This window comes from Corvus kubaryi, unplaced genomic scaffold, assembly GCF_017639235.1.
Source record: "Corvus kubaryi isolate FWS band 111438036 unplaced genomic scaffold, C.kubaryi_AGA036_p1.0 split1-37296, whole genome shotgun sequence".
Taxonomy (NCBI): domain Eukaryota; kingdom Metazoa; phylum Chordata; class Aves; order Passeriformes; family Corvidae; genus Corvus; species Corvus kubaryi.
Window position 1 is genome coordinate 5,134,984 of NW_024582075.1, and position 24,709 is coordinate 5,159,692.

General features: G+C 38.4%; 1 protein-coding gene across 4 annotated transcripts in view; it reads right to left on the minus strand.

Annotated features, from left to right (window-relative positions):
• Nucleotides 1–24,709, minus strand: part of TRPM3 (transient receptor potential cation channel subfamily M member 3) — a 397,273-nt gene that overhangs the window by 271,497 nt on the left and 101,067 nt on the right. The gene's annotated exons all lie outside the window — the stretch shown is intronic.

Genomic DNA, 24,709 nt, shown 5'->3' on the forward strand with positions numbered 1-24,709 from the left:
GTAGGCCTTGAAGATTACATGAAGGAAGAGTTAGGAAGTGTAAAAGAAACATCCTATAAAGTAATGGTGATTTTTCATTTTGCTGGTAATGACCAGGTGTTACTCTGATTATGGACGAAAGCACCTGCTTCTCAGTAAAGTTTAAATCTCTCATAACTCAGGTTAGGAAATATACATTCAATTTACTTGGATAGGATTCACTGATCTGCTGTTCTCACATTTCTTTTAATCCCCATAAAGCACATGTATTTCTCCTCTATTTATAATTTATTCTTAGTATTGTGTCTACATTCATCAGTAAAGCTGAATAATTGTCCAAGTGAAGAGCAAAGAGATGAAGACTACTGTTTCTTTCGAACATAAGCATACCAGTCAGCTCCTCTTCATTGTACCCTCAGGAACTGAAGGTTCTTATTCAACGTCAGGGTTGGGCTAAAAAATCTTCTGCCCAGAATATTAAGTCCGAGAACAAATTGCAAGACTGACTATGCACCAGAAGAGGTCTCACTTGTTCCACCCCACCGTACATGGCAAAATTATAGAACCTCAAAGATACAGGGACTGGACCATGAGCTGTCTGTGGAATGGAGTGGATAGGACAACAGAAGACATGATTCAGTGATAGAATTTGTGCAGATAAATTTCTGGTTGTGGCTGAGCAGCTAGTTTAAATGATACATATTTAAATGCCTCTTGTTTGAGCTCTGAATGTATTTTTTTATGAGAGGAGGAAAAAAATCTTGCATTGTTAGTGGAATTAAACTTAAGTAAATATGATTATCTGAAACTGCTTTTCCACGGCTGTATAAATTAGACAACATTAAACAGGCAGAAGAAAATAATCCTGACTTAAAACATAATGCACCTTAGAAGACGTACGGCATGATAACTTTATTCAGCTATAAAGGTAATTATATGCAATGATTAAGCTTTTGGGGTTCATAGTTAAAAGAAAGAAAAGGACTCGAATCAGAACCAAGAACTCAGAACACTCAAGATGACTACGGCTTCCCCCTATCCCACATCCCCTCAAGTAGTGCTTAAAATTTTTTTCTACCTTTGAAGTTCAGGAAAGAGTTTCTTGGGAAGGTACCATACTCATCACTACCTTGTCCCTTTCATGTCCATTTTGCATTAGGCATCTGCCATAAAACAAAATTTTCAGCCTTTGTGATAGGCATAAAGAAGACAGAGGAGTCATAGCATGCTGCCCTTCTTTTCAGTGAGCAGAGTAATAACTCTCTGAAGATGCTAGAGAGCTGAACACAATGAAGAAACATAACAGATAGCTTTAATAAACTAAAAATAGTGAGCCCAATGTATCTTCTAGCTTCCAAAGAGCTTCCCGTCTTTGAGATGAGCTCTATCATTGCCTTCTTCTGCGAACAGTACATTAGGGATGAGAGTTGTTATTTGCTGAAGTGTTTAATACACACCAAGTTTTTTTCACATGCCTGCTCTCCATGGCCTTGTACCTTGCCTACTCATTTGTACTTGCACAAGGTGAGAGCAAGAATATAAACTTCTGTCAGTGGCAGTGAGGAAGCTCTGATGGACAGGACATTATCATGAGATAGGAACTTCACTTTCACCACAAAGTCCTTGGCTGCCTTTGGGTAGACTACTTAAACTGCTTGTCCATAAGGCCAAGCCTTAATTAGTTCTATTTTTAATGTATTTTTTTAATCTATAAGCAATACTGGAGCGATTTTATGGCTATTGAATGTAAATATGAGGAAACTGAAGCAAGGAGATTTTTTTCATATTCCCAGCACCCACCTACTCCCCCACCCCCATTTTCAGCAAGCGTAAATGGTGAAGATTTGGAAAGTACAGAAGTAAATTCTGAAAAGCTTCTTTTTTTCCCAGCTATTCTGACAATAATGGTTAAAAATAGTAGTAAAAAATTGGAATATGATGGGGGGATTGTGTGGTTTGGAGGGCTTTTTACCACTTCAGTGGAAATGTCAGGAAATGTTTGAATCTCCTATTCCTGTTGGAATATCTGATCAGATATGCTCAGATCAGATCAGCTCCTACAATCTGAGGCTTCCTAGGAGAGGCAAAGATGTAGCAGTCCCACTAGAATTTAAGTCCTACTTTGCTAGATTTAAAACACAGAGCTGCCACTTTCATATTAAAACATTTTGTCCTTGAAGAATGCCCACTGCACCATCAGTATTCACTTCTATTTCTTTGTCTCTTGTGAAGGAGCACCTTTGGTACCACAGGAAGGCAAAGCAAACAGAAGACAAATTCCATTGCTTCCTTAAACACAGAGATTTCTATTCTTTGTAAACCTATTTTTCATGGAAAGCATTTTTTGACCACCTCTTTTTGGATTCCTGCAATCTAACATGATAATAATTGCACACTTAGAAAGTTCTGATATGGTAAAATTTAATACCTCTGGAAATGCTACAGAATGAAAAGTTTCTGAGAAACGCATTAACATCCAGACCACTCTTAGCACATCAGCAATGTCCAACATTTTCAACCTGAGAGCAAAATTAAACAGGAAGGTATTATAAGCAAACCCAGACACTACTCTCCAATCCTGTCCAGGTAACAATTCCTTTATGGTACAAGAGATGCTGTGGAAATGAAAGACAGAAAGGGCAGGACCAGGAAACCAGAGAGATGTATTGGTCAGCATGGTAGAAAACCTCTTCTATGTGGCCATGGTAGAAAACCTCTTTAACCTGTGGATAAAATCAGGCAGAAGAGTTTTCCCATGGTATCACACCTGTTTTTCCCATGTACATCATAGACCAGAATCATAAAATCATAGAATAGTTTGGTTTGGAAGCAACCTTTAAAAGTCATCTAGCGCAACATCCCTGCAATAAGCAGGGCCATCTTGAAGTAAACCTGGGCTCAGAGTCCTGTCCAACCTGACCTTGAGTGCTTCCAGGGATGAAGAAACAACCACCTCTCTGGCAACCTGTGCCAGTATTTTACCTGCCTCATTCTAAAAGATTTCTTCTTTACATCTTTTATAGATCGACCTCCTTCAGTTTCAAAACCATTGCCCTTTTTCCCATCACAACAGGCCATGGTAAAACATCAGTCCCCATCTTTCCTACAGGCACCTTTCAGGTATGGAAGGCTGCTGAAGGTCTCCCCAGAGCCTTCTTTCCTCCAGGCTGAATAAAAACAACTCTCTCAGCCTTTCCTCACAGGAGAGGTGCTCCAGCCCACTGACCATCTTTGTGGTGTGCCTCTGCCCTGGTGACCCCCAGAGCTGGATGCAGCACTCCAGGTGGGGTCTCAAGAGACAGAGCAGATAGGCAGAATGCCCTCCCTTGCCCTGCTGGCTACGCTGCTTTGGATGCAGCCCAGGACAGAATTTTTTCTGGGCTGTGAGTGCCCATGGCTGGCTCTTGTCCAGCCTCTCATCTACCAGCACCCCCAAGTCGTTTTTGGCAGGGCTGCTCTTGATCTGCTCATCACCCAGCCTGTTTTGATACTGGGGGTTGCCCCAACCCAGGTGTAGGGCCTTGCTCTTGGCCTTGTTAAACGTCATGAGATTCCCACAACCCTACTCAAGCTTGCCCAGGTCCCTCTGGATGGCACCCTTTCCTTCAAGTGTGTCACTGCACCACTCAGCTTGGTGTCATCTGCAAACTTGCTGAAGGAGCACTCAATCCCACTGCCCATGTCACTGATGAAGACATTAAACAGTACTGGTGCCACTACAGACCTCTGGAGGACAATTCTTGTCACCAATGCTGGCCAAGATATTGACCACTGGACGTGACCATCCAGCCAATTCCTCATCCATTGAACAGTTCACCCATCAAATCCATATCTCTCAAATTTAGAGAGAAGGATGTTGTGGGGACCAAAGGCCTTAATACAATTTACGTGAGAAGAAAGACACGTCTTCACAGTGTAGCTAGAGAGCTACTTCGTCAAGGCTTCCTTGCTCTTGGACCAGTGGGACAGCAAACACTAGAAAAAATAGGGCTACCCTTGCATTTAAAACTAGAGCTACCTTTGCTTGCAGTGGCTGCCATAGGACTACCACACAAATGTGATGATGTGGAGGCATTAGTTCCTTGGAACACACTTTGGCCATCTCCTAGGTTTGTGGAGGAAATGGCAGGATGGCAATAGGAAAAGAATTCAGAAGCTCTCGTTTCAAAGTTAGTGCTAACAAATCCTTCTATTGGTACAGTCAAGAAGCACAAGTCACCTTAGTATCCAGTCACTTTGCAGGTCTGTAAGCTAAACAAGGATGAAAAATACATCAATGAATTAATGTAAGGCTACACTAATAACAGCAAGTGTTTTTTTCAACACACTCATATTTCAATTTGTTTATGTTCATTTCATGTGATTTCTAGCAAAAATCAGAGGATAGAAAGATAAGTTTATGTCGTAAAGTTTGGACAAACTGTACTTAATTTTGTGCCTGCCCTAACTTCTGGGGGACACAAATTTTATTGATGCTTAATTCAACTGATAATTAAATTATAAAATTAATCCACTGCTGTCACATCGTTTCTATTCATTGCATGCCTGAGGTAGTTCTTCTGCTGTTATCTCTGCCAAGGTATTTCACAGGTCTTTTGCCACATGCTGATAATTCCTTCTTCCCCAGACACAGACACACATACTAATGTAATGTAATGTCTATTTCCTTATTAAATATTAATTAAATAATTTGTTATAGATGACGACAATTCTGTAGATGGTTTCAAGGATATATATATAAACATTATTGTATGTAGCTATAAATCATGCCTTTTGGCAACTAACTGAAAACCAAAAATTCTTTCTTTTATCCCAAGTTTTATAGGGATGTGATGAATATCAAATATGATTATTTTATATGCCTACTACCTTGAGACTTTAACTGATCAGCATCTGGCTTTTGCCTGGAAAGCAGCTAGCTGGGCTACCACAAGAGATCTCAGAGGTATCACAGCCCACAGTACTGCAGAGAACAGGGGAAGCAGACTTGTGAGAGAGCAGGTGAACTGGACAGTGCAGCACACCCAATGCACCCTTGTCTTAAGTATTTTTCTAGAGACTCTGATTGTTTCCAGTTCCAAAATACACAAGTGGAGGACTCTCAGACTCTGGACACAGAAAATGTAAGTTTAAGCAGATGGTCACAAGGAGCCTCCATCATTATTTGTGGTTTCACTCCTGCAGATACTGATAATTTGCACCACTTTACCTTCAGTTGCTCTCCAAGTATTTGTAATCTACCTACCCCTAAATATCAAAGCTGTATCTTTTGAGTGGTGTATTACACCAGACATCCCTCTTTAATTGCAGGCTGAAGCCTTTTACAGTTTATCTTTGAAGGAGATTAAAACACATAGGCATATAACACTTATATTTTGGGACTAGAATTGTCCATGGTTGACTGTTACTTAGGTACAAATAACGCATTTAAATTGCAATCTATCTTAGTTTAAATAGAATTTCAAGTGTAGGCAAGCTGTCAGTTCTTTAACCTCTGCAGCATATGACAGAAATAAGGATGCTCATACATTCAGATTTATGTTTATGCTAAAACTTTCTTTCCATCTTAGCCATCACATCCTTATCTGCACTATTTAACTTTGTGTAAATACTTTCTCAATTTTGACCTGTAACATAATTTTCTTTAAAACTTCCCATTCAGATATCAAATTTACTAAGTCATCATGGTATAGTGTTTTCTAGTCTTGATTATTTTGCTAAAGAAAATGCAGAAAAATACAATATATCATGAACAAGAGCAATTCACCCTGTTAACGTATTTCAACGAAGACCCTACAGAACAACTCTTCTGCACTTCTGTACTTCACTTGACTCAGACAGACACACTATGCAACAAGGGGGACTGCCTCACTTTGGCTCATTGTACTTCAGAACTGGAAAACATCCTAGTACCCTTTGAAAGTAGCAACGAATTACAAAAATCTCTAATGTCTTCTACTGTGGGGTTATAAAAACCCCAAGATAACCAAATGGTATTTTCCACAGGTACTGCATTTCTGCACACCCCCACAACCTCTGCCCTCCTCCCAAAGGCAGAGGCCTTACCCTAGAGCAGACATCATCTCTGATGATGAAGCCTTCTGCAACCACTTGTTTCAGACGGGTTGAGCACATTCAGTGTTTCATTACTGACATGTCTGCTTTCCTGAGTATTCCCTTTCACTATATTTCTGTAATTTTCTACATGCATCAGTGCAGACAGCCAATCCTGCACTGGCTTCAGTACTTCCCCCAGCTACTCAGTTAGCTGCATACCACTATTCATACTGGTTTGGGGAACTAATCTGGCCACCAAGCCCTTACAGTGAAGGGTCTGTGTCAGTAAAGGGTTCAGTCACTAAAACTGAAAAGACCACAGAGAGGCACCCTCACATTTGTGAGGAAACAAGCCAGTGGCTGATGGCCCAGAAGAAACACAGAAAGCAGCACCACAGAAGCAGTTGCAAGGAAGATTGCCAAATCAATGTAACACAAACAGGTATAGTGCTAGCAAATAACAGCAAAGAGCTAAAATTGCGCTTGCTACACAGGTACTATGAATTAACTAACTGTATAGTTGAACTTTCGCTAGGAAATCCTTCACAGAAATTTCAGCCTCAATGAAAAAATAAAGCTTGACTAGAGTTGTAAGTAAGTTTTCCACACACATTTTGAGCAGCAATGTCTTCTGCTAGGCAATGGGAGGACAATTTACAGAGCCTCTGCATCTCCTGAGCAATTTGTGATTTTCTTTCACAGAATAACACAAGAAATTGTGTAAGGCTGAGATATTAATGAGATTAAACATATGAGGAATGGCCTCATTTGGCCATTCCTCTGGACAAAGATACTGCAACAAGAAGCATTACTCAAAGTCCCATTTTATCTTCTCAAGTAGATACTATTGACTCCAGTGGTCTACTTTAAAATACACTCTCAAAAACTGGTAACTTTAATTGGGTCTATTTTCAGCATGTCGTGGGTTTTGTCTTCATTTATTTCTAAAGGCACATATCAAGTCCACACATATTCTTGTTATATCCTGGACTCAACAAACATCTGCAGTTTTACACCTACATTTTCACTGGAACTATTATAAACACATCTGGACAGCAACAAACTCTGGATGGTGTTTTCCATACACAATTGCAATTATCATGTATTTGCATACAGTGTCACACTGGGAAAAAAACAAAGCTAGGGGGCTTTTAGACTGATCACTGATCAAAGCTGTGGGAAGAGTAGTCAATGCCTCCGGAGACAGTAATCTAGTTTCCTAGTCAGACACAACAGATGGGTGACACAAAAAGTGCCAGATGAGGGCAACAGTAAAAAACACATCAATTGTCCCAAATAAGCTGTAGTCTCAGCTTGCATTTGCCTAACCACTTCCTGGGGCTGCTTTTTTTTTTTTAAATCCCTTTTGCTGTTATAGGATTTGGACCCTTTTCCTGCTCAGATGTATAGCTTAGTTCCTTGCTCAAAAGAAACCACAGAAATTAAAAATCCAGAAACTAGATCTTCATTGTTATTTTTACATTGCATCACATTTACTTCACAGTTTATAGACAAATCAAATAATTTGAAAAGCCATCACTTAATACTCCAAAAAATCTGCTCAAAATGTGTTATTTTGATGACAATTTTAAAATTTTTTGTGAACTCCCATACTAAGTGAATAGCAACAACAATCCCTTACTCATGCAGCTCTAAACTCTTAAACCAGACAGCAGAGTGAAACTGGAGTATGAAACTGCACTGTAGAAGAATCTTTTTTTTTTTTTTCTTGTTCGTCCAGCACAACTGTAGTACTACTCATGACAGCTAACTACTAGTTTATTTAAGGAGATCAGTTGCCCATAGTTCTTCACTTCTCTAAAGAAAATACACATAACTATTGGGACAGAGCAGCAAAGTCCACAGGAACAGAGAAATAGAGCAAAAGAAAATAAAAGAGGATTTTTTTTTTAGAGTGTCACTCAGTTATGCATCTGGTTTTTGCAACAGCCTTTAATCAAGCATTGTCTAACACTACACCATGCTCATGGCTCCCCTATCACTACTAGAACATTCTAGCCACTCAAACCAATACTTAACAGACAGATTCCACTGGCAATATAAAGCTGCTGGAAGGCTTTTCTGGAGGAGCTTTTTGGCTTACCCAGCAAGACTTTGTCAGGTCAATGTCTCCATTGTAGGCTGTTCTGTAACATCCAACAGGTATAGCATGATTGTTATTTTTAAAGTGCTCTGATACTTGAGTCCCATGATTTGTACAGCTTTACTGATTCTACTGATACGTACAAATCCTTATTAACAAGGTTTTCAAATCACATGCCAAAACAGCACATGTATATTGTATTTTAGACTTGTCATACTAGAATCTGAAAAACAAATTTGAGAGACAGCAATTTCCTAATGTAGTAATCCCATATTCTATTTTATCAAACAATGATTATCCTGCCAACCTTAAAAAATAACAGATTCGCTCCAGGATTGTGTGATTTCATTCTCTTTCATGTTTTTAGCACTTCCTTAACATGCTAGGTCAGAAATTTTGGCTCTGTGATTTACGGCTGATTCCCAGAAGGCAAACAAACAGATTCTTCTTGTGTTGTTGGCACTAAACTTGATGCCTCTATTGTGTTATGTATAAAGTATCCGTTATAATGAGGACACAAGCCATGAATTATTTTTCAGATTCATAACAAAGACTTTGTGATTCATCTATGGCTATGATTTACATATTATTTTACTACAGCAGTTAAGCTAATTTAGAAGAGAAGAAACCAAAAACTCTCTGTTTAAGCTGGACAGACATAAGCAAGTTAGAAATTCTTGGGAGAAAAACTTCCTGGAAAATAATAATGAACGGGTATTTGTATCAACATCTTCGATAACCATTTTTCAAAATTATTTGATGTCTGACACAATCTTCCAAGAAGTGAGCACTTGGGATTATATTTTCATATGGGGAACTTCTAGGAATTTTTTAGTTAACAGTACTTCTGTGGAAAGAACTGCACAAATGCTAAATACAATCTGTTTTTCTCCCAAAGTCCATGCAACAAGCAGGAGCTATGAACATTTAGGTACTCTTGGAAAAATTGTGACATTTTAGATAATTCCTAATATTTTGTGTTTATTCTATGGAAATCCTCCACTTACTCTCTTGGAGGTTTTGTTTTATTTTATATTAATACACACAAAGTTTTGGACCTCTGAATTTTCCATTTTATCAAAATCTACAGATAAAATGTGTTAAAAGAGCAATTTATTTAGTATACTTTTATGATAAAGAATTACCCTCAGCAATCTATTTTTCCTTTTTTAATTATTGTTTTCCCTTATAATTTTTCATTAGAGGTTTATAACTTTCTGTTTTACAGTGACCAGTCACAGAAAATCACACATGAGGGCATGGCCTCTTTCACTACTGATGCAGCAGGGAAGAGGAAGCAAAATAGAACATGTGATACCAGAAGGTATTTCCTGCCTTGAAAGTTCCATGAATTATTTAGATTATCCAGTTACATGTCATAATTAGTGTATTTATTTTAACTAATGTGAGAGTAAAATGCCAGCTGAATTTTTTTCAGTCCTGAAAGCACTGCTTAACCCTGTGCTAGATAAAAACTCTAACTTTCTAACTGGTGGTAAGCAATATATGAATTCCAATTCAGGCATACTTGGTACAAAGCGGGGTAAAACAGATGAGAGAAAAAGCCCAGCGCCCTTATCAGCCATTTTGACATCCACATAAACCTCCTTGCTAGAAGACATTTTGAGATAAGGAAGAGGAAGAAACAGAAATGTATTCAAGTGCAATCAGAATAACCAATAACGGCCCTAGTTACATACGACATCTTCTTTTCCTTTTTGAAAATTCTACTAAAAATAAATTGTCAGACTTCTAACATATTTATAAAGAAAGCCTTCTCATGCGTGTATCCATGACAACCTAGATTTATATTTTGAGCTCTAGAAAGTTGTTACAGCACAGCTTACATAAATTACTTTGAAGAATGTAGCAAGATAAGATGGTTTGTTATCTGAGGTATTTTATTCAGCATAATATATAATATTTTGACTATACTGAAGCATAAAGGAAAGCAAAAGCATTATGTCGTGGTTTGAAGCCAGTTTTGTAAACCTATAAAATAAACCTATTTTTAATACAGGGAAAATGTATAAGCACTTTAGCACAAAGAACACTGAAAATTGAAAAAAAATCTCTGAAGACTTAGTAATTGAATGTTAGCATATCATAATCAGGAAAGCAAAGAAATATAACAGAAATGTGAAGCATACATTGCCTGAAATAAACAAAACTTGTATTTACACTAGTATGTCTCCTACTGGGGTTCCATCTGGACTGCTTTGGGCACACAGCCTACTTTTTTTCTCTCTCTCATACCTAGGGAAAAGGATCTGCTTTCACTATACTGAGCATTACTAAAATAACATCTCTGTTACACGTTTCTTTTTGCATTTGACTTGAGAGTTATAGTATACTATTTACACAATAGATTAACACAGTAGGCAATTTCCAAGTACAACATGGAAACAATAGGAACATAGTCCATGAGATTTTTCCAAAACAAGTATCAGTGACTTCCCTAGCATTTTGCTGTCAAATAAATGCATTACCTACTTTGGAAAGAGACTTCGAGGGAAGAGAGGTACAATCACTTCAATAACTGTTGAGTACACTGCTAAGAATTCAAGTGGTGTTAACAACTACTGCCTCTATGACCTTTTTTTCTGAGCAGAGCCTACTATTTTAGATTGCAAGCCAGGAAAGCAAAAAAAGCAGACAAGTTCATAACAAAGCCTTCTCCTTGAGCTGTCTGCCAAGGGAAAAAGTTCTTGACCTCAGAGATGCAATGGTTGGGTGATACACCACCAGGCAGCCTGGCACTGTGTGAATTCCTTATTACTAGACCCACACGAGCACCTTGGGGGCTCTGGTCATGGGGGATCTCGAGTGAGAAGTATCTAGCTGAGGGCTAGCCAACAAGATTAAAGTGAAATTCAACACCTCCACAAAATGCAACAGCACAAGTTTCTTCTGAAAGCCCAAGACATGAACTTCAAGGACTGCAACCTAGCCATTATCTACACCTTGTGAATTCTTATGATGGTATACCCTGACACTAGCTCAGCTGATTAAAGCATGATACTAAAAACACCAAGATCATGGCTTGATCCCTCTACAGGACTTTTAAGTTAAGAGGTAGACTTGATGAATATTTTGGATCCCTTCCAACTCATAATATTCTGTGATTCTGTGACAGAAAAACAACAGAAATTAACCTGATATGGGGATGGCACAAGTTTTGCAGCACACGGTCCTGAAAGAGAGCCAGCAATTGAGATGCATGTTTACCCTGCATGTGTCCCCTGCTGGTCAGTTGTGGTCTTCTCTGGCCTGTTGTCTCCTCCCTCATTTCCTGATAGATGGGAAATAATTACCCTATGACTCCCTTTTCTTGCCTGCAACATAGTAGTCCTGAGGGTCAGAACCTTTGCCCTTTTCTCTTAACTGTATTACGGCAACTTCAGAGCTAATTTTCTGCATAAGCCAAATTTAATTTTATTCACTTGTATAAATATTTGTGGGCACAGTTCATGCAATTCAGAAGTACTGCCAGAGCCTTAGGTAAACAAATACTTTTATGGGAAGGATTTAATTACAAAACATCATTATAAACATATAAACCTTTCACTCAAATTCCTTTTGCTTCATATTAGAGAACATTATTCTCTACAATCTAGTACTATGTTTTATGTAATGAAATGTCACTTATACCAACAGAAACCTTCCAACCTAATACAGTAAAAATTTGAGTCTGCCTTCAGTTTCCTCCAGTTCTCCATGAAAAGCAGAAAATGTGCAGTAGAAATGAAATACCTTAATCAAGAACCACCAGCATTAATAGTATCTTCTGATATTTTGTTAAAATAATGTGCAAATAAGTAGTAGTTCACATGATACGTAAGAGAAAGTGCTAGAGTGAATAATTTGCCAGAGAATGACATTATATTTTTACTAGAAATCTTGGCAATGCAGCTACTTTATGTGTGTACAAGCAAGTCCTATGTCCTGTGCTGCCCCAGCATGACTAGACACCTGTGCCTCTAAAGAAAAGTTCATCCTTTCTAAAAGCCCATTAAAAAGACATATAGAGAGGCATCACAAAGGCCATATTTGAACATAACTGTATTTGAATTTGTTATTAGTCAGTTATAGTCAAGTGGTAAGTAAATTTACAGTGGTAAAAAGGTTACACACTGCTGTATGTTTGGCAATTTTAGAACATTGTTATTCAACTTCCATTCTTCATATTCTCAATGGTAGGTTTATCATAACTGATTAAACAATCTATTCCTCTGATAGCCAGTAGTATTCCATGGAAATTAATTTTTTGGCCTATTAAATATATTACCTAACATATGCCCATCAACCAGCACAATTGATGTATATGGTTTTTATGCAGACAGAAATGGCTCAAGAGCCATCATGTATAAATACTTAAGAGAGTTAAAAGCAAGAACAGATGCCATGCCATAGAAGTGTGATACTACATAAAATTCTGTGAAGTTTAAACGCATTAATTGAAACTACCAAGCAAGCTTACTTGATGTGTTTCCTTTGGTGTTGGTTAAAGAGTGTCAAGCAATTGTACATTAAGAACTGGAAAATCAGTGGTTTGTGCCAATATTAAGATACAGCTATTACCCTTGTCTAGAGTTATCCTCTACACTGCAGATGAAGAGCTTTTCCTTTGCACTGTTTCAATAATACTAAAAAATTACCTTGAAAGTTACAATTTTACAAAGACCACTCTGAAATATTGCTCCCATCTAACAGTTCTTACGAAGCAGCCTTGGACAATGCCACATGATAAGAGCTGGACACAATGAAATATAAGATAGAATTAAATGCTATTAGTACAAATTTCAGAGTCCAGTTTCCTGCTTTAGTGCTACGTTCCCTGCTCATCTCAGTTAGAAAGACCAACTTAGTGAAGTTATATCTGACTCTACTTGAAATAGTTTCTTAGTTGCCACTAATCAACTCAAATTAAAGAAGGAAGAAGACCTTTTTCAAGCAACACCACATCAAAATGACAAAGGCTGTGGAAATTTTAGGGGAAAATACAGTTGCTGCTCCCAGGTGGAATGCAGTCGGCATACCCGACCTGCCAGACACACACAGTCTGGGAGGGTCTCAATGGATGGTGGAGCAGAGTGGAGACACTAGGGCCAGGCTCTGTCAAAACCCTTGCAGAGAGGGGAACTCAGTCCTGCTGATAACCCTCACAGCAGCTTAAAACCAGGAGAGATAAAGGAAGATGTCCTGCTCTTGAATGAGCAGCTGTGGAGGAAATCACTGACACATGTTCCCCTGCCAGGGTTATCTCTGGTGCTATCCTGAGATATCTGCCCTCAGGATACAACTACCCCCCCACTGAGTAAGATGTGTATCTTAGTCACTCAAGCTCCACCTGAACTTAAACAGTATAAAAGTGAGGTAAGAACGGGAAGAACTTCGGGAAGACTCCAGTGTAACTGCTGGAATCAACTGACAAGCTAAACCTGTCTTTCCCATAGGGATGCCTGTTGGGTAAGAGCTCATGCTCTGGGTGCACCAGATCATTAACCCCAGCTAGCTTTTACTGGGAATTAGAGCTTGTTAGTATATTGCTTTGAATTAGTGCAATGCTTTGAATACATTTTTGTAGTCAGATACCATCCCTAGCAATCCTCGAACCTTACCTGTCACAATTTTGTTAATTATGAGTGTTACTCTGTAAACTGTGAGTGTGAATCCTTCAAGGGTGGTGGCAGTCACCAGCAATGGGCAAAGATGTGGAGATCCAGGAGGGGTCTCTCTGTTGGTCTGGGACCCTGAACCACCCCGATCTAGTGAGCTGCTCAGTGAAGGGTGCCCATAACGGGATGCTGACAGACTGGTCAGGCACAAAGGTCATGGCTTTCCTGGGGCACTGACAGATAATCACATACTAAAGGCTTGAGTAAATCTCCTCTTTCCACATGACAGTAGCACTGCATACATTAACTTTAATTTTTTACCATTTATGATGACTTTCAAGAAACAGAACATTGGTAAATCATACAACTGCTTTTGAAGTATCAATAGACATATTTCAATATATGGGGAGCAATATGGAACTAATATATATAATTAGACTTGACAAACAAAAACTGAAATGGGACGGCTTAATTTCTTAAAGAAAAATCCATCTGTCTGATCAACTGATCAAGTTTTTTGATAATTTGCTCAGTCAATAATAATAAAAAAACCTTCAAAAATTTTTTGCCTTTTTACAAGGGCATTTGTGGTAAGACAAGGGCAAATGGTTTTAAACTGAATGAAGGTAGATTTAGGTAAGAAATTAGGAGCCAATTCTTTCCTAAGAGAGTGGTGAGGGTCTAAAGCAGGTTGCACAGAGAAACTGAGTGTCCCATCCCTGAACGTGTTCAAGGCCAGGTTAGACGGGTCTCTGAGCAGCCTAGTCTAGTGAACAGTATCACTGCCCAGGGGAACTAAATTATCATTAAGGTCCCTCATAGAATCATTCCTGTCATGATTTTTTGATGAACATTAATTCTCAAAAATGCTCATTCACTGTTATAACTAAGCAGTAATTGAGAGCACTGAGTGTACAGGCACAGAGCAGGGCCAGCAGGTTACCATACAGGGCTCCATACAGGTAATTCTGACAGTGCTATCAGACCACTCTCTCTGCCCTTGCACGTGCCTCCTATCAGTGTCCATGAACTTGTGTGTGCCCAATATGTTTAAATGCTTCCTAACTTGATCCACATCTTCTAACGTAACTCTTCTGGACTTTTATGGACTCTCCTACTGGTCTGTGTGGCCATGGATTCCTTACAGGAAGACTTACCAGTAAAAACTAAAGCAAAGAAAAAAGCAAATACATTTTTCCCAGCTCCTCTGTCATCACATTCTCTGCCCCATTCACTAGTGGGCCCATACTTCTTCTCTTCTTCCTTTTTGCAGATATACCCATAAAAGGCTTTCATGTTACCTTTCAATTTTCTTCACCAGATTCAACTCCAAATGGACCTCATCTTTCCTAACTCTATCCCTGCATGCTCTGAGTGTGTCTCTGAATTCCTTCTGGACCACGTGACCTAACTTTTACCTCTTGTGAACTTCTTTTTTGTGTCTTTGTCAAGAGCAGCTTGTTCATTCATGTTACCTTTGATTAATTCTGTCATCAAATGGTCATCAGAGCACTCCAAAAACCTCCTGGATCACTCATGCATTCTGTGCTGTGCCTCCAGTACATATAGATGTGTTTTGTGGCTCTCCTGAGGACCAATGCCCGTGAACATGAGTCTTCCACTCAAGCTGGAAGGAAAACTCTGATAAGGTCCAGTGTTGAAGAACAAATCTGTTCCTGTTGATGAAGCTGAAAGTTTTTACATAGAGGAACTGTTTTCACACCTTCAGAGTCTGTGGATGAATACTTGAAGAGAAAAATGCACTCCTTGGCTCACAGAAATAGTATCTGAGTCCTGGAGTAGTGTGCCTTCTGCCTCTTGCCATTGCAGGACCATAAGGTCTAAGATGAGATTGAGTCTGGTACATTCACACAAATAAAGGCCTTGTTGTTCTTGTTTTGCAAACTAAACCCACGTTTTGCAACTGGTAGACTTTACAAAAAGTCCATTTCAACTCTTGAAGTGCTTTGCATAGGAACATTTTTTGGGTTTGGCTTGATTTGGTTTGGATTTCAGTAACTCAGTGTTTAGAGTGTCTAGAAAAACAAAAATGGTAGAGTTTTTGATAGTGGCACTTTACTGACTGTAAATTTATGTTCATTCAAGTTTTTCATCCTAAAAATTAACAAATTTCAGCAAATTTAAGTTTTTTAAAATCCCTAATCATCTCAATGTCCCCCTTCTTTGAAATGTAGACTTGTATATAGGATATGAACAACTGCTTCGCACAGCAAACCTGTATGCCACAGATAAGGAAAGCACATTAATCCAGTAAATAAATCCTTTCCCATAATCCTTATAATTGGAAGGTAAACAGCATGCAAAAATTTACTCAAGACAAGAATGGTGACAGAAGAGACACAAGAGATTGCTGTGAAATGTACAAGTAACCACACAGCAGAACTTCAACTTATGCCTTAGACATGGAGTCCACAAACCTTCACCTGAACACCTTAATTAAAAAAGGATCATTGCAGCCACACTAAGAGCTTTCATAGGTTTCAATATCAGAGATTGCTGCAGTTTATTAAAGAGCTATCAGGTAATAAAGACCAGGAGGATTTATATGTGCTTTGACTTTTTTGAGGAGAGGAATGAGGATAAATAAATATAAGTGGAAGCCCGTAAGTTTACCATTACAATTAAGCAGTTGTTTAATAAAAATGTAGTGAAAAATAATATTGATGATTTTATTCACATCAGAGCCCTAGTTAACTTATAAATTGTAGAGCTTCTTCAGTTTGTAGCTCTCAAATAGTCACTGATGGTGCTTTGTAAAAAGTGGTGGTTTGCCTTATATATGTTGTATATACATATGTATTTAATGTTTTCAAAGGAGCAAAAAGTATTTATACTGAAAGAGTATAGAACTAACTAGTTCTGCAGTTATCTTTGGGCTCTGCAGCTTCCTGTGAGTTACAGACTGGCCCTGGTGTATGAACTGTACCACTAGTCAGCAAATACCATTCCCACACCATTCCCTGTGCTAATACAGCCTGTCTGGCACAGCTGCCAGAGCACGTACTCTCAAGGACCTGGGTGAGCACTATGTGCCTGCTTACAAGATGCCTTCACCCACTATAACCCTGCAGGCTTGATTCAAACCTCCGTTTTAGCTCTGGATTGTATTCTAAAGTAAGGATTTAATGGCTTAGAAATTCACCGATGTGAGGAAGAGTATGAATCTCACCTTAACCAGAAATGATCACCAGTAGCAGCACTCAGGTTGGTAAATCAGTGTCCATGGATGAGCTAGCTTTGCTACATTGCTGTGCACAAGGATGGGAACAGAAGGAGCAAATTCAGATTCCAGTATGAGTCTGCTATTCAGGAAAAAAATCACAGAACCAGCAGTAATATGCATTTAATGTTTCGTGAATAAGGAACCTAGAAATGTGCCAAAAGGAGAATTCTGAGTCTACTTTAATTTCCCCAAATACTATCTAGTTGGCTTAGTGGATTGATGGTATATCTAGATAGACAGAATGAATTGTGTCCAGAAATATAATTTTTTTAAGATTTAGAATTTAAATTATTAGGAGTGAGATAGATTGTGGTTGCAACATTAATTCTTTCTCTGTAAAGATAAGCAAAGCAGCATTTTTTTTCACACCTACAATTTTATTTTTATCTTACCAAGATAGGAAAAGTGATTGCGACTTTTTTTAGAGAGATCAGTGTGTTTAGGAGGTCAAGAAATGTAGTAACAGAAGATGAGTGGGTCTACCTCCAATTAGGTTCAGTCCTTATGAAAACAAAGTCTAAAGCTGAGGCAGAATGATACAGAAAACCTGAGACAAAAAGCAATCCTCAGTAGCACACAAGACATTATTCAAAATGTTGGTAGCGAAAAGCTTTCAAAACTATACTTTGATTCAGCTTCCTTGATGAGGAGAAGAAAAAGTCAAAAACTTCATTAGGGTAAAGCTGAGAAAAGTCTGCTTTGAGGGATAAAAGAGGATGTTAGAAATAAGAGTGTATCTTTAAAAAGCTGAACTCATGTTTGAGAAAGGGTAATAGGAAGGATTATAAACTCTGGTAGGTTAAAAACAAAAGGCAGCAAAAAGAGAATTTGAGAAGCACTTGCAGAGAGAATAAGTAAAGAAAAAAATAAAGAAGCATATTTAAACACTTCAAGGAGGAGAAGTGTTTGTTTTTTTTTTTCCCCCCCAGTTTTTCTGAAACAACTTTTTTCCCCGTAACTCCAATCGGCTGCCACATATCTAAGACAAATTGTCCAACTAATAATTGTTGCACTGTGTTCATTGACCGAGGCTATTTAAAGTATCAAAATAATATGTGCTGGATAGTCAGCTTGATTATTCTCTATTTGAGCAGGCATTTTTCAGTAACACCGATCAGAGCACACACTCTACAAGCTCTACAACACTCCAAGATTACTGTGATACAGAACATTTCAAATTTCAAGGATGACAACTGAAAAGTGGGAATTTTCTATGAAGTCACAGATCGGCGTTACAGACTATGTGGGCACCACGTCGATGTGCACACAGACATGAAGAGCATAAAAACAGAAAGACAGACCAAAGTATCCTACATCTGCTGAAGGCAGTGCCTATGGAAGAGTGTAATAGGGCAAATACACACAATGTTGAGGGGTGATGGTGTCCTAGAACCCTTACAGTTACAGCTTCCTAGATTTGAGATGGTGCCTACATTCCTAGAAACCCTGAAGGTGGCTTCTGTTCTGTGAATATTATCCAGTCTCCAACCAAACTCATTTAGCATTTCTGTACCAGCAGCATGATCCAGAGTCCTGAAAATACTTACACAATCCCAAAGGGTCAGAGGTCAGTTATGTGGAGATACCAAAAAAAATCTTAGGATGACATTTAGTAAGTTTCAATAAAAAACTTAGGAAAGTCTTAACTTTGTAAAAAATGGGAAGAATCTGCAAAGAAAAGCAAATTACTTATACACAGATATGCCTTTATGTTAAATACTGTGTAGCATATGTATATTAACTTCCAGCATCACAAACATTTTAAAAGGTTATTTTCAACTAAACTTGGAATCTAAATAAAACACTGCAGAAATACTAATTATGAGATTGTAGGGAAAAGGAAATTCTTCAGAAGAAATTTTTTTTAATGCAATTAAGAAGAGTTTACGGCAGCTTGCCCTTCATCCCACTGCTGATTACATGGTTTCAGAAAAACAACACAAAGATGATAACCAAAGGTCAAACCTAAAGCTTATTGAGCCTGGATGAGTACTCCCTTCAATTTCAACAGGCATGAGAAAATACTTAGGAGGAGTAACACTGCTCAGAATATCTGTGATTATATATCCCTCTACAGCTGCAGTTCGGAAGGAAAGCAAATTTTCAGTTTGCCCAGGTCCCCTTCAGCAAGTTATTTTGATGAGTGAACAGGATAATAATTAAGCTTCTAATGTTTGTGCCCTATACCCCATTTCTTTTGGGAGTTATGACTTACAGATACCTAGTCCAACAACATAACATCATTTCTGTGTGTAAGGCCTTACTCTCCTTGGTCAAACACCTAGACAATTATCATTATCATACTGAGTTCTTAAGAATAAACATACTGCAAAATCTGTCATTATTAACAGAATATAAATAAGAGTTTATATGGAAGACTCTGAAAGAAGCCTGATAATGTGCAAATATTCACATTCAATCTTAATAGTAAAACTGTGCCTTTTAAAGCCTCTTCAGATCAGAGAATGTAATTCAGATTCCATCTACTGAGAAGTTTAAAACAGTGCAGAAAATGGGAACACTTGTCATACAGGAGAAGAATGCAGAAGTGTCTTGGTGCTACCTGGGTGGATTTTAAGAGTGTGATGCATGAAACAGAATAGCTTTATACGTCACTACTTAAAAGACTGCTTCCTTCTCCATGACGTATTACCATGAGACATTCAGTTTGCAGACACCTTTGTACGTTTTTCCCACTTCATAAAGAGAGCTGCTGGCAGAGTGCACTGTCGATGCTAAAAGGCAGGAGCAGAGAAATTTTCCAGCTCTGTAGCATTTGTGAAGCTTTTCCTTTCTCATGCTTTAGCTGAGAAACAGAGAAATCCAGCTTCTCACAGCTTCTCTGTGAAAGCCTTCATTCTCATGAGAACTGGATTTACAGCAGCTTGTAAGAATGTAGATCATTTCCACACCCGCAAGTTGTTATGGGAACTGTAGAATTGTTTTCAGTCTTGTGAGAATAATATTTGGAAATGGGTGTCTTACTGCCCAGCCTATCACCTTGAGAGGTGGTGAGTGAATAAGCCAATCACGTAATTTCTTTATTGTGAACCACACTTTAAAGGTGAGTTATTCATTAAATGAGGCCTTAGCTCTGCTTCGGCCATACCTTACAGCCTGGATTTGTGTTGTGATTCCGCCGTTACTGGGGATAACAGCGACAGTGTACGATACAAAGCACTCTGCCTTGACAACAGGAACATACTTCAAAACAGATTGGAACTTTTGGCTCACTGAGTCTCTTCCTGTGATATGAGAGGCTACTTTAGTTTATGGAGTATTTTGCCTTCCTGAATATCTCTATCATTGGCCATCCAAATGTTCTGAAGTTGCATTAATGCTCAGATGAGTAAGGCACTTGAAGGTGCCTTGTAAGCCTGTATTAAAGGACTTGAAACCTTTTAAGTCTCCAGGTTATTGATTACCTGACCTGTGGTAAGGTAACAAGCAAACTACTTTAGCAAGTCAATTTTTTTTTGTGAAGACTGCATGGTGTCCAGTCCAATGTTGATGATATTTACTTGTGTGTGTGTGTGTGTGTGTGTGTGCACAAACTACATTAGCTACATGACAGTAAATATATTATACACCACTGAGTGAAAGGAATGCCACAGGACAACCCCAAACTGCTGCACTATTCTACAGCTTCTCTTCAGCTCCTTCCTCCTAGCTCAGCATGGACATGGTGAAGAGAGACACAGTAGTTCTGGTACATAACAAACATGGATGAAACAAAAAGAATCTTCTGCAGAATTCTGTACCTCACATTGGTGCATTCACAGAATTACAGAACTAGAGAATATTTCAAGCTGGAAGGGACTCATAAGAATCATTAAGTCAAACTCTCTATTACTCGTAGGACTACTTAAATCTAAACCATATGAGTAGCATCATCCAGACATTCCTAATCCACTTTTTCTATTGGATTGGTATTTATTACAGAAGCACTGAAGCTGCACTAGCACAAAACCAGCTTTATACATACAAATATAGCCTTGTAGACCTCCGCAATAAAAGGAACTAGTTGCGCATATGGCATACAAGTTTCACAAGAGCAACAACTAGAAAGATTCAGAGAGAGTTAGTTTACTGCCTCTGTATGTATTTTGAGACATATGGTACATATAGATATATGCTTTATAACCATTAAAACAAAACGAATGCCATTAGGAAGTTTGATTTTTTGAAACATGCACGCATGCCAATCACACTTTACTGATTCATGCTAATCAGTTATGGACAAGTACAAGGGCTGCAGAAAAACTTGTTGGTTTTAAACGTTTCACTGTCCAGTAGTAGTATTTTCAACATTCTGGACATTCACATAAAAGATTCAATTTTCTCCCTAGCAAATGTTGCAAATAGGCATGCAAATATAATTAATGAAAGATGCTTGAAAGTGTGCTAATGCTTTTGAAAAGAGAGCGTAGTCTTAATTGTCTAGGCTGGGTTTTTAAAAAAGATAAAAGTGGTGTACAGATTCTCTGGCACTTAAGACCTGTGTAAGAAGTCTATAGAAACAGCTCCCCTTGATGCTTGAAGGCAGAGTTGGACACTGTATCTGTAACCTTGCTAAACTGGATTACCCCCACTAGAATCCTCTGCTCCCAAACATGGGAGCAGGAGAGCTGAGGAACAGTGAGCGGCAGGATTTTCCAATCCACTGGAGATACCAGCATACACTGGATATGACTTATAAAGTATTAATTAGCATTTTCATATGCAAGAATGAGAAAAGCTTCATTGTACTCTTCTATTCACATGCATTTTTTTCCTAGAAAAATATTCTTGTTTTACCAAACAATTCTCAGGAAAGTGATTAACATAAATACAGTACAGGTAAGAGGGAAACTAAGCAGATTATAATAGACTGACATCTGAAATGTGTCAGACAATGAAAATGTGTACAAGAGAAACTGTATTTGAGAAAATCATATTACTGGGAATCTACCACTTAGGATCTACATTATCTTGAGTCCATAGTGTATCATATTTCAGCTCTAAATGTGTAATTAGCAAGCCACTTTCTCTCTCTTTTGTGCATTTACAGTCTTGCTCTCAATACGAGTTGTCAAAGTTAAGTGGATCAAAAGAAATTTTTCAAGAAGGGAAAGCAGCAAGTTACATGTAAGCCTCACCACTCCATCATTTCCTTTGTGCCGGCCATCTGAAAGATGTAACAAGAATTTTTTCTTACTCTTTGTTAAAAGCCTAGCCTACTTCTGGCACATTACACAAAAACAAAGCATAAAGAAATGCTAGAAGACTCATCCCTTTTTCTATTTAATTTGTGCTTATTAACAAAAAATGAATTTTCATTATAATGTAATAGACTTCTGTTTGGATTCTACTGTGGTTTTTTGTTTTTATTTTTGTTTTAATTTATTTGGGGTTTTGGTTTGGTTGGTTTTGGTTTGGTTTTTTTTGTGGTGCTGTGCTGATTTTAGCTGGGATACAATTGATTTTCTCCAGAGCAGCTAGTTATATGGATCCGTGTTTGGGATTTGTGCTGGAAACAGTATTGATAATAGAAGGATGTTTTAGTTATGGCTGAACAGTGCTTGCACAGAGCCAAGGCCCTTTATGCACTTCACCTCCACACTAGTGAGTGGGTTGGCAGTGCACAAGAAATTTTGAGGGGACACTGGGACAGCTGACCCACACTGACCACAGGATATTCCAGACCATATGGCATCATGCTCAGTGTGTAAAGCTGGGGAAGAAGGAGGGGATGTTCGCAGAGCTGGCATTTCTCCTCCCAAGCCACTGCTACGCATGACGGAGCCCTACTTTTCTGGGGATGGCTGAACACCTGTCTGCCCATGGAAAGTGAATTAATTCCTTATTTTGTTTTGCTTGCATGCACGGTTTTGTCTTTGCCTATTAAACTGCCTTTTATCTCAAGCCACAGGTTTTCCCACTTTCTGATTGTCTTCCACATCCCACTGGGGAAGACTGAGCGAGCGGGTGGCTGGGGTTGAACCACAACAGGTGCCTAAATAGAAGGGAACAAAATAATTTAGGAACACTAATGTGGAATTGAAATTTCAGACTACTCTTCTTTCTCTCTTGATTACTGGGGCTTACACAGCCAACAGTACATATAATAACACAGACAAAGAAATGCCCAGAAAACAGAGAATTAGAAGGGAAAGCCACTTGATTTTTATGACCTCAATTTTTATGATAAAGGAGTCCAAGAGAATTTCTGAAGGTAATTTAAAATAGCATTTAATTCTAAAAGAGTGATTTGCTTCATTTGTCTAACAGATGTCTTTGACAGACATCCATGTAGACTTTGTCCGTACAGATTATCTGCAGCGATACAGAAATACAACTTGTTCCAGAGAGGTGTGAAGAAATCAACACTCTCCTCTGATCTTCCTCCCTATAAGGAAAATTTTCTTTCTATTTCTAGTCTGTTTCTAGTTCAGCTAGCATTTTGTTTGAAGGTCATTTCTTATTTTGTCAGGTCTAGATGGCCTACATCTCCTTTAAATTTTTTAAGAAGAATCTAGATGAAAGCATTTAATAATTAATATGTTTAACTTTCTTTCCTTTGGAGATAGATTTCCATGGCTGACTTAAACAGTGTCAGCCTTCTGGCTCTTGAAACACCCAAGCTACTCTGAAAAACCAAAGATATGTAAAAGCTCATTCCAAATAGCCATGTACAAGAGCACTCAGATCTCAGGTATTTACTCAGGGTCTTTCAGTTGCTGAGTCCTGTGAAACAATATTTTTCCCCTGATTACAACAACTGCTTATGAGTTTTTTAAAATAGATGGATGATTAAAAGGATGGATAGAAAACAGGTTTTTTTGGCACAAAATCTGTTATATAAAGGATTACTTTATTTTCTGAAGAAAAAAGTCCTCAGGATACACACTAATCACTTGTTAGTTCCTTAGTGAAAAGGAGAAGCTGATACAAAAGCAAGAGTCCCACTGTAATAACTTCTGGCTTTTGCCCCCACAGAAAGGTAGGACCTCATTAGTTTTATTATTTAAAATGAAATCTGTGCAAAGTAGCTTACTGCTGCCTTTGTTCCCAGATAACATGTGGGAAGGCATATTCCTTGAAGGAATAAGAACTTTCATTAGACATGAGGAGGTTATATAAGAAAAATAAGGCTGAACTAGACATCATGATTTTTCTCTACAGTCTTTGAGAAGTTTAACTTTTCACTTTAATTAGTGACATCTCACTGATACTGGCTCAAACTATAACCCAAATATTAACTTGTGAAGTTAGGGAACATTGCACTGCCCACACATTCTGTGGATGAAGTCTACATAAAGGAAAGAGTGATCTCTTTATGCAATGAAAGATTTACAAGTTGACACCAGGGAACAGAAGGCAGTCACTGAAAAATTTTATCAGCCATCCTGGCAAGACACTTGGTGCTTTGCCAAGACTGTGCTTACCACTAAGTACAAGTCACTGTTTCAGATTTCAATGCTACAGTAGGCAGACATTAGGGCTACCATATTATTTAGGTGCACGTGTCCCACATAAGCACAACAAAAATACCCCACTGCAATTCTCATGCATTGGACACTGTTTGCATCGGAGTGGTGGGATAGAAATATGACAGGAGTCTGTGTACAAGTACTTTTCCTCAGGGCACCTTGCAGCATTTTGCCAGCTTGCAGCTCCACAGCTCTCTGCCAGCCTCAGCAAGGCAGCTCCCATGCATCTCAAGCA